Here is a 12,416-nt window from a genome sequence, read left to right as displayed (position 1 = left end):
TAAATTCTTAAATTCTTAAATTCTTAAATTCTTAAATTCTTAAATTCTTAAATTCTTAAATTCTTAAATTTAAATTCTTAAATTCTTAAATTCTTAAATTCTTAAATTCTTAAATTCTTAAATTCTTAAATTCTTAAATTCTTAAATTCTTAAATTCTTAAATTTTAAATTTTAAATTCTTAAATTCTTAAATTCTTAAATTCTTAAATTCTTAAATTCTTAAATTCTTTAAATTCTTAAATTCTTTAAATTCTTAAATTCTTAAATTCTTAAATTCTTAAATTCTTAAATTCTTAAATTCTTAAATTCTTAAATTCTTAAATTCTTAAATTCTTAAATTCTTAAATTCTTAAATTCTTAAATTCTTAAATTCTTAAATTCTTAAATTCTTAAATTCTTAAATTCTTAAATTCTTAAATTCTTAAATTCTTAAATTCTTAAATTCTTAAATTCTTAAATTCTTAAATTCTTAAATTCTTAAATTCTTAAATTCTTAAATTCTTAAATTCTTAAATTCTTAAATTCTTAAATTCTTAAATTCTTAAATTCTTAAATTCTTAAATTCTTAAATTCTTAAATTCTTAAATTCTTAAATTCTTAAATTCTTAAATTCTTAAATTCTTAAATTCTTAAATTCTTAAATTCTTAAATTCTTAAATTCTTAAATTCTTAAATTCTTAAATTCTTAAATTCTTAAATTCTTGAATTCTTAAATTCTTAAATTTTTAAATTTTTAATTTTTTTAATTCTGAAATTCTAAAATTTTTTAAATTTCTTAATTTTTTTAAATTTTTTTATTCTTAAATTTTTATTCTAGATTTTTTAATTTTGGAAGAAATCCAGGTTTTTAAGCGAAGATGGCGTGCGAATGGTGAACGCCCGAAATGTCAAAATCACGCAGTGGTACCAACATTGCAAAAAAAGTGTGCCATGGCATGACCGCCATATTTTTTCTAATGTTGGTGCTACTGCGCGATTTTGACATTTCGGACGTTCACCATTCGAACGCTATCTTCGCTTAATAACCTGGATAGAGTTTTTGATTGTTATAATTTCGAGGTTTTCGTAAATTTGTATTTACGAATTTCTATATTTCCGCTTTTTAAAACTTTTGGAATTTAAACTTGTACATTCGTTTCGAATTTTAACATTTTTGATCTATGGAATTTATAAAAACGTTAAAAATTAAAATTATTATTCAATTCTGCATATTTTTAATTTTGATTTTCCAAATTTCAGATTTTTGTTGAAATTTTCTTTATTATTAAAATAAAATGTTATTTGAAATTTCTAAAATGCTTGTTTTTTTTTAACAATTTTGAATTTGTTGTTTGGTTGGATTTCAAAATTTCAGATTATTATTGTATTTTCAGTAAGAACATAGATATTTGTATGATTATTGTCAAGTTTAATTTCATTCTGATTTACTTCACTTTGGTCCCGCGAGTGTGGATAAATCGGACAGTGCAGGGGACTCATAATCCAGAGGTAGCTGGTTGGTACTAGCAATAAATTGTTGGTGACACGATGGCCGACATCTATAAAGACAACTTCTTTTTTTACTCGATTTCGACCGAAAAACTAAATCTGTCCTTTTAGTTTCGATATTCTGCTTTTTGAGATTCGGCGGGAATTTTAAATATTATTATCTCCAATACAAAATTATTGAAACGTTTGTAATTATCAGTCGCATTCAATAAGAAAAATTACAATTCTTTGATTTTTTCATCAAAACATATTACAAACAAGCACCGCGCGAAGAAACGTCAAACGCAATCTTTCCGTTTCTGTTACTTTTCAGCTGCGTACCGCTTAAGAAAAATCTTTTCGTGACCCTTTCCTTGACCGTTTCTTGGGCGTTTTTTTGTATGGAGTTTTGCGTTCCTTCCCATCTGCGTATCAGCCTTTAAAATAAAAAATAAGTTGTTTCGTTGTTTAAATAGCGGAAATCGGTGAAACGGATGAAATTGAAACCAATGTCTAACTTGCCAAACATATCTTCGTTGTCGTGCTACCTTTTCGCATGTGCATTTTGAGCCAAATCGAGTTAAGATAGCCATTTTGTGCAGCTCATACATTTTCACAGATTCTCGAAATAAGATTTCAATCCTGAGACATTCAATAAAATCCGAAAAAACATCGTGCATTGTTTTCACTCTTAATATGAAAGAATTTTCTATCTTTGCACACCCTGAAAATTGCTGCAAGTGCGATAACTGGTCAAAGGTATTTCAGGTCAGAACGAATTTGGCACACGTACATGCCCAACTACCGTAAACATTTGTAATTATAACTCGGGACTCCGGCTAGCAAATTCAACCAAACTTCGGGAATATGTACACGTTTTGTCACGCTCTATTGTTGAAAATTCATTTTATAAATAATTTTTATTATTATAATTATTTTTCGAAGAATTGGGTTCATGAATAAAATGAGATGCTGATTTAATTGTTTTATTGATGATTCAAAGGATTTAGCATAGGAACAATAGTTTCAAAACAGAATTTTCGGCGTTTATTGTTTTATACTTTGTAATTACTTTGGTTTAGACAGTTCTAATATTGAATTGAGCAAAATAAAATAAAGGTATTCGCTTAACTGCATTGAAGTTCAACACCAGAAAAGGTGAATTTTGATGACATTTTCTTTCTTTATCAATACAATTTTGATTTAAGAGATTGAGATAATGAAAACAGTACAATTCAATGTATTTATTATTTTTATTATTGAAATCATTGTGAGAAAGTTGTTTAAAAACTTCAAATCAAAATTCAGAGACTTAGGCATTAAAAAATATAAATATGTATACAAAAATCTAAAACAAATCAATAAATCACAATTTTAAAAACTTTGGTGTCATATAATTTAAAAATTCATAAATTTAAAATTCAAAAACTTTAAAATTCCAAAAAATATCAAAAATCATAGATTCAAAATTTCTAAATTTAAATTTTTTTTAAAGTTTGGCATATTGATGTTTTTTTAAGTATTTAATTAGCCTGATACAAATTATTTTAAAGTTTTTGTTATGCATTTTCCAGAGGTTTTTTCATTGAAATTTTGAAATTGTGGCTTGTAATTTCAATGATGAACTTCGGCCAGTGTCGAGGGACAAAAACTTTGATAAATATGTGGATCGGTTTTATGCCACAATAAAAAAAATCCAAAGCAAATACAATTTAGAAATTAGGCCGTTGCAAATATTTTTCAAGTTTATGTCGAAAGGCGCGAAAAAAAAAATTCGTCGATGATTGAAATGCAACTGGGCGCGTGTAAAATGCTTTTTCCATCCAAATGTTGAAACTTAAGCTTGTAATTTATTTTTTAATTTTTAAACTTCAAAAAATATTAGTTTTAATAAGAATTTTCAATTCAATCAATAATTTTTATCTTTCTCTATATTTGAATTTCTAACCTAAAATATGACTCCAAAAATGTCTTATTTTGTAATTTAAGATGGTCGAAAACATGGCGGCATTCAAGAAATTCATAAACGGGAGCGTTCTTTTATTACGTAACGCAGTTTGGGAGTAATGAATTTAAGAAATCTATAATTTAAGAATTTATTAACACCTAAACTCCCAAGCAAAAAGGGGGAATCTCATAAAAATTTCCCTTTTTTTCTCGAGCTTATGAGTTTAGGGTGTTAATTTATGAATTTAGGAATTGGGTACTAAAGCCCTATGTCAATGTTTATGTACAATGGTAAAAAACACGATTAAAAACCATTTCTGATCACTTTTTTTCATTTAAATGCAAAAAAAAAAATTGGCAAGACAACATTTTTTCGATAGATCAACTATGGTCCCCTTGGAACGAGCTGTCAAGTAGGAGCTTTTCTGTCAAGAAGGATCGCGAGGTTGATTTTTCAAAATTGATTTAAAAATCCATTTTAAACTCTTTGTGGTCGTACAAAGGGTCATTGTACTCAGAAAAATAAGCTTTATCGCTGTCAACAATAATATCAGCAATCTAAGCTTCATTTTAGGACCCAAATCAAGAATTTGTAAGTTTAAAAATTTGATTCCAGAATTCTAAAATTTATGAATAAAAGAATGCAGAGTTTATTTTTTTTATTTCTGAATTTGTGTTATCCGGGGTTTTTATGTTTTTTTTTATTCGATTAAAATTTATTTGAATTTTAAAATTTACAGAATTTTATGAATTTAGAATTTTGTTATTTTTATTTTGTGAATATTTTGGACTGTTTAAATTCTAATATTTTTGATTAAGTTTTTCTTATAATATTTTTGAATATTTTATTCTTTTTATATTTTTCTCCCTAGAATTTAAAGCGCGCTCCGTCACACGCGCTCAACCCGAACTGTCAACTTTTCAAAGTTTAAATCAAAATCAGAAAGAATGCAGAGGCTTCAATTCGCTTCAATATCTATGGGGGTTTGCCCAATAATTGCACGAGGCTTTGTATACCGAGCTGTGTTTGATTTATGTGTAAAGTTTGTTAACCATTTAACTTTTTGAGCTATATTTAAAAAATGAATTTTCAGTATTAAAGAAATAGTCTAGTGTGACGTCACAGTCTCACGTACCCCCCCCCCCTTTCCCTCTTGTCACACTTGCGACAACCCCCCCTCCCCCTTTAGAGCGTGACGTACTTTATGGATTACGCCCAAAATGTGTTAATTCGACGGTAACATTTCAAAAGGCATCATGTACATTTTGACACTTTCTGGGTTATTGCATATTCTGAAAGTACTCCTAATAAGCTACCTCTCTACCAAAAATGAGCAAAAGTTACTTCAGTAAAGTCTGTTTAATCAGGATTTTAAATAAAGTAACATAAACAAAATCTCTGCCATCAGCAGTCCCTGTTTATATAGCCCTGTCAACCTGTCAAACAAAAGACTACATGAACCTCGTGACGAAAAAAAAGCAACATGAACAAAGCGCCATGTACATTCGGCGAAGAAAAACGAATCATAACAAAGCGCCCCCCTCAATGACAGCAGGGTGATATCGAGGTTTTTAAGCGAAGATGGCGTTCGAATGGTGAACGCCCGAAATGTCAAAATCACGCAGTGGTACCAACATTACGGAAAAAGTGTGCTATGGCATGACAGCCACATTTTTTTCTAATGTTGGTGCTATTGCGCAATTTTGACATTTCGGGCGTTCACCATTCGAACGCCATCTTCGCTTAAAAACCTGGATAGACGTTGGTGATTTCAAAAAAAGTTATGTTTGTTTTTCTCAAATAAAATTACGGAAATAATGTTTTATTGAATTTGGATGATCAAGTATCAATAAAAGCAACGTTTTTCATCGTTTGTTATCATTAGAACATCTTATTTTGCTTTTATATTAAAATGGGAATTGAAAATGGATGCTCAACATTCAAATGCGTTTTTCTCAAAACGCATGGTTTGTACATGATGCTTTTTGAAATGTTGGCGTCGAATTTACGTTTATTTGATATTCCGTTGTAACGCTTTTTTAATTTTTTTAAGTCCAATTGGTGTTATTTTAGACCATCAAATTTTACACCTGCTAAATTTACACATTTTTTTACTCAATGCAAAGATCTGGCGTCTTCGACAAACATTGTGAATTTTTTTTTTGCTCTGCAACATTGCCGAAGACGCTCTTACTCTATCTTCAATCTGTCAAAAGTTAACATTTTCATAGCCGTTGCACAGTGGTCCAGATCGCAAAATTAAGTGGAAAATTGATTTTCAGAAAAATTGTTAAGTTTTGGAGCTTTGGTGTCTTGAGAAGAGTTGTTGCAAATGGAAAGGGGCAACTTTTGGTTTGGTTGAAAATAAGGGTGGTTCATGATTAAGGTGATTTTGAAAATCTAACTTTACAGGAATATTTTTGGGATTTTTCTGTCTTCTAGAAAGTTGTTGGGTTTGCCAATTCAAGCAACTTTGTCCAAGACATCAAAATTTTATCTCTTAATCTACGTCTTCTACAACCAAATTTATAGAAAGCATCTGAGAAAAACATTAAAAATCAGTTTTTTGAACGTGGCAATTCAGGGTAAAGTTTTGGAGAAAAGTGATGTTAAGAGAACTTTTTGAGCTCTAAAAAACGAACATTTTTATTTGTTGACATGTCAATTTGGACTTGAGGGTCAAAAGTTACAGCCATTTTAAGGTAAAAAAGATGCATATTTAAAACTTAAATATCTCGATAAGGCGCAAGCCAAATTTTAAGCACCAGGTTGTATTTGAAAGAGGAGATCCAGCACTACAAACGCTGAAAAAATCTCAGAGGAGTTTTTCTTTATACTCGAGATATCTTCATTTGAAAAAGTCTAATTTTCAAGGGAAACCTTAATGGGACCACCCTAACGAAATTCGAAAAATGTCCAAATATATGTTTTCCATGTAATTTTGCTCGCTGAATCTGAATCTGCCCTCAGAATTGAGCAAAAGTATCGAAAAATCGATTTTTGAATCGTGAACCACCCTAATTTTCAACCAAACCAAGAGTTGCCCCTTTCCATTTGCAACAACTATTCTGAAGACACCAAAGCTCCAAAACTTAACAATTTTTCTGAAAATCCATTTTCCACTTAATTTTGCAATCTGGACCACTGTGCATTGGGAGCATTCTTATATTACGTAACGCAAAATTTGGGATTTTGGAAAAATTTACATCCAAACAAAAATTACAAAGAAATCCAATTTGCAAAAACATAGATATATTGTATTGTAAACAATTTTCTTATGATTTTCATGCTAAAAACGAGATATCATAGATTTGTTTTTGTTTTGCAAAGCATACCAAGTCAACTTCCGGCCGATACATCTTCCGGGCGTCAACAGCAAACCTCCGGCATCAAAACCTAACCTCCAAAACCGGCGCCACTAAACATTTTCCGCGACCTTCCTTCAAATCCGTCACCCTTTTTGGCACCCCCCAAAATCCATCAGTGCGGTGATTACCAGATATATGACCGTCCATTAGTGGGCCACGGGGTCCCACATGCCAGTGAGCACAATCTGCGGTTCCCCCGGCGGAGAAGTTGTGTTGTGTTGGTTGGCCATCAATCATAAACAACCCCCGCGGATCTCGTGGCACCAAAAATTGCACTTCATAAGTCAAGATTTTCCATCGGAGATAGTGCCGGACAAGGTTCGATGCGTGACCAATTTTGGGGAAGGGGTGAGATTTCATGCTCTAATTGCAAACGCAGGTTCCGAAGGGCTCGACTCGATGCAAGGCCCCGGAGATAATCCCCATTTGAATGGCACCGCATCTATGAACCCCATCGGAGTTGTGCGTTCGATGGACGTTATGCAAAGTTCTGTTGTGATATGGTAACGTTTGAAACTGTCACATTCTGGGAGATTGAAAAAAATCGCAATAGATGGCGCTAGTCGCTTGAAATCGCCTAAAAGTAGGCAAAGTCACCACACCGAACGGTGTCCCAACGACGGAAGCCCTTGGACCATAAACCTGGTGTGTACGGAGACCTCCAGCCGGTCGGTCGCCGCAATAAATGGGCCCAATTTGGGTTCCGGAGTTCAGAAGGTGGAGTGGGGATGGCCGGAAACACAAATGACATTCAAATTGTGTGTGTGTGTGTGTGCGACTCTGTGCGGTTTTGCGGAGAGAGATATTTATCCGGCACTCAATCGAACCCGGTGCCAATATGTTTTCCGTGTGAGGAGGATTTGGATTTGTGTCTTGGCCATGATTCATGGTTATTGAGGTTGTTTTATGGGCTGCAGAAATTGGCATCCGAAAAGGTCTTGCTTTTTTGTATGATGAATGACTTAGACACTTCTAAGAAGCTTCAAATTGCATAACAATAGGCGCAATACTCTTCAAGATGGATTGGCGTTGCATAGCTTCAGGCGATTTCTTTTTTAAATTTGTTTAAAAAAAATATCAAAAGTGGAAGCATGCACCAAGTTCTAAATTTTCAATTACATTTCTTCGCCGATTCTCATCTCAAAGCAGACAATTATCACCCTGCGGAGATAAAACTGTCTTCCCCAGAAATAAAAAAAAAAACTGAAATTGTGCATCATCAGCACTTCCCGTAGGACCGTCGTCCAGCGAAACCGGAAATGAGGATCCAACCGACGGTCCGTGGAAATGGGAAAACTTTTGCCGGATGGTCTAGGGAAAAATGTGGCGCGGCTTCCCCGCTGGGGGAGCTCCCCACTCCTAGGAGGAACGACGGATATAACGTTTGGCTGCAGAACGTCACTTGTATCGTTTTTTTTTTTTCTCACGGTGGATAGCTTGGGAAGTCTAACGGTTTTTCGGTACAACAGTGATGGTTGAAAGAATTGTGATAGTGTTATTTTAAGAGCGAAAAAAAAAAACAATTGCAATGAAAGACAAATTTAAAAAACATCTACTTTAGTGTAATTTCAATTTTCTATTTAGTTTTAACATCAGTTTTAAAAAACCAATTATAATATTTTTCAGTGAAATTAATAATTATCGTTTTTGTATTATAACCTCATATTTTTTTTTGGTTATCTCAACAATGTTAACACTAGATCAAACTTTCCTTGACTTAATAATAAAAATCACTGTTTTGAGAAAAAAATTAGTTCAAGCGTATTAATATGTAAAACAAGATATAAAGATAAGATGCGATTTGATCTAGGATTTGATTGATTTTTTTATCTTCAAGTTTATCCCAAGAAATATAATCTTTAAAGCATATCTTGAGAAACTTTTTTTTCTTAAATCTTAACAATGTTTTTTTTATCAGAGATGACGTTATCAGCGATAGTCGATGACAACTCAATTAAATGATCTATTATTTAATGATTTATGGTATTATGATTTTTAACTGAAAGCATAGATTTAGATAATGCAGTTTTTTTCTGGTATTATTATCATAATTTGCTACATGAGTATCAATGGATGGCAAATTCTGTATTGAATTTTTACAAAATACCACATTAAAAAAATCTGAAAAAGCCAAATTACCTTTTGTTAACTATAACTATAAAAAATCTTCAATTTTTGTTGGAGTTTCTTTAGATAACAGCTTTTTGCTTGACTTTTTGTGAAAAATATTTATAAAAGTTTAAAGAACCGTATTCTTTATGAATATAAAAAGGTTATTTTAAGTTATACTTGCTAATGCTTTTATAATCAAATATAGACTATTTAATCTTAAAAAATATATTCATGGGGACCTTAAATTTGGTGTTTCTAAAATTATGTAAATTTGGGTATTGAAACATGACATTTTGCTGATTATGTTTTCAAACACAGTGTTAATAACTTCAAATTTTGTTTAGATTTTCTTTTCTGAAATATCAAATGGGACAGCAGTTTTAACCATGCTGGAGCACAATATTGTGATTTTTCTGGTTGGTTTCGGTTAGAACAGACTCAGACCAACAAAATGTGTACATCCATTTCCAATTTTAAAAGCTTCAAGTGCTCTAAAAACTGCTGTCCCTATTCAGACTGTAGTCCCGATTCGCCCCGGATTACGGTACCGTGTTCTTTAAAAATATTTAAATTATCATATTCATAAAATACTTCACTATAATATGTATTACTGCAAAAATCTTTTAATTTTTTTTTCGTTTGATACACATTTTGTTATATTCAATTAAAATTATAGTATTTGAGAAATTTTATGAACATTTTAATAAAAAAAATTGAGCATTGAAACAAAAAAAAACACAAAAAGAACATTTTGAAATTAAATTACAAAAACGTCATAATTTGTTTGGATTTTCTTTACAAAAGCTTAGAGTGTGAAATACGTTTTAAAATAAGTTAATAGGAAATGTCGCATTCTTTAAAAATATTATCATTTTAATAAATTGTAATTTGGAAAATATTAAAAAAAAAAAAACTCGAATAAGGCGAAAACCATAAAAAATGTGTTACGATTTTATTAATTTGAAAATTTATGGTAATTTGTGAAAATTAAATATTTTTTACAAACTCTATTGAAGAGATAATCTATATAAAATTTGGTTTTTGCATTGAAATCGCAATTTTAATTTTTTTAGTGTTTTTCAAAATATTGTATGTTGTAAAATTCCATTATTATTAAGCACATATTTTATTACAGAAAAAAATCATAATAAATTTCACGTCGTTCACAACCTTAATATGGCTTTTTTTTATAAAAAAATTGAGTAGTTTCAATATTTTGAAATTTGTGGAAATTTTAATATTTTACACCAGAGGTCATTTATCTAAATCCATACACAATTGAAGAAAATTTTGGAAAGGTTATTATTTTCATAATGTGAAATATAGAAAATACTTTACTTGAAATTTTATTTTGTAAAAATCTATACAAAATGAGTTAGTTAATAGATTTAAAAAAATTATATCACAATAAAAACACAACTTTGTTTAAAAGATGTTAAAATTTGAAAAACAGTGAAAATTCTAAATAAAAATTCGTAAATTTTAATACAACATGAAATTTTAACTGAAACATGAATTTTTTCACAAAATACAGGTTAAATGACATTATGCAAACATTTTTTGTAACTTTTAAGTTTTTAGTTAAATTTCTCGTACGTCCAATATTTTTTTTATATTTAAGAAGAATATGGTATTTCTTTAAACAACGCGAAACTTTGAACTGATTTCTTCACAATATAATGGCGTGACATAGAGGTGGGCAAAACCGCTCTTTTTTAGGAGCCGCTCATTTTCGCTCACACATTGAAATGAGCGGCCCTTTCGCTCTTTTTAAAAATTTGAATGAAAAGGTTATTTTAAAAAATATGTGATTTTTAATGAGGTTTTGAACTTTTGATTTGAAAAATTTGAAAAAAAAACAAATCGAAAATAAATAAATGCTTTAAATAAAACAATCTAAAGCAAGTATTTTGGATTATATTGCTGTTAATTTTACGAAATTGCGCATAAATTCTGCATAAATTTAACAAATGCTGATATTTTATTGTAAGCAAATAATCATTTTTATAGCAAAAGTTAAATCAGGCAAGAGACATTATTTGTTTTGGTAAAATGTTGTAAGTAAAAAATATTGAAATTCGCACATTTTTATTTTGGTAATACTTTGATGTATCTTAACAATCAGTTGTGCAATAAAAAGTTTTTAATTTTGTTTAGAAAATTTGGAGTAATTTCAATAAAAATTTGAAAATTCCATCGAAATATGTCGATTCAGCTCTGAAAATGTCGGGAAATAGCCCATATTTAACCTGCCGTTTTTGCCCTCCTCACCTCACTGAGGCAAGGCTATAAAATCACTCGAAAATTCACGTATACATATCGACTCACAATCAAATTCTGAGCAAATGTCTGTGGGGATGTGTGTAGACATGATTTTTTTCCACACGATTTTCGCAGAACTAGCTTTACCGATTTTGGCCGGGTCAGCCTTGTTCGATTCGTTTTGGGGTCCCATAAGACCCTATTAAAATTTATTCTGTTTAGTAAAGTATTTCAAAAGTTATGCTAAAAAAAAGATTTTTCTTTCTTCAAAAAAAAGGGTGATTTTTTGCATAACCTCAAAAGGCCGGGGTTTACGTGCGAGAGTTTCGCTAGATGCGAAACGCCCGGAAGCCACATTGCACACTGGGAAAAAAGGGACCCGTAGCCCCATGAATTAGATGCCGCTGAAATTTTAACTTGGAAATATATGTTTATTATGTAAAAAAATCCGGGGAATCGAATGGTGATGGTTTCGTCTGCCGGAGATAATGGGAAAGGGTCCATTTTGCCCAAATATCCCCTAAAATGCAACCTTTTTATATTATATGTTACATTACGAGAAATACCGCAGGTTTTTAGACTTCAAAATAAGTGAACTTTATGTAAAAAACTATGACAAATCGATTGGTGAAGGTTTCACGTGCCGGAGACACCGAGAAAGGTCTCATTTTGCCCCAATTAACCCTATATTCGATTTTTTCATGTAATTTGCTCCACATCGTAAAGTGCCGCAGTTTTTCAGACTTCAAAATAAGTGAACTTTATGTAAAAAACCATGACAAATCGATTGGTGAAAGTTTTTATGCACCGGAGACACCAGAAATAGGTCCGTTTGCCCCAAATGTCCCTTATATGGAAAAATGTGCATTTCCTAACATTATTCATCAATAAAGAAATCGATGGTGTTCGAACGAAAGTTGGTATCGGACATTTTCGGGTCCGACCAGGTCAGCGATAGCCTCATTATGTCCAATAAATTGGCTTCAGGAGTCGTTTTACGAGCGAGGTGAGTCCGAGCTTGTTTGTAACGTTCGTGTGTATGCTCGCCTGGTTGCTCATCATAGAAGCACAACGGGTAAGGCTGCAATGTTTAATATTTTTAGAATAAGTGATTTTTTCAAACTACATAACACTTGCAAATTAGATTAAAAAATCGAATATAGGGTTATTTGGGGCAAAATGAGACCTTTCCCGGTGTCTCCGGCACGCGAAACCTTCACCAATCGATTTGTCATGGTTTTTTACATAAATTTCACTTA

This window comes from Culex quinquefasciatus, chromosome 1 (genome assembly GCF_015732765.1).
Source record: "Culex quinquefasciatus strain JHB chromosome 1, VPISU_Cqui_1.0_pri_paternal, whole genome shotgun sequence".
NCBI lineage: Eukaryota > Metazoa > Arthropoda > Insecta > Diptera > Culicidae > Culex > Culex quinquefasciatus.
The sequence above is the reverse complement of the archived record's forward strand: the minus strand, read 5'-3'. Positions refer to the sequence as shown.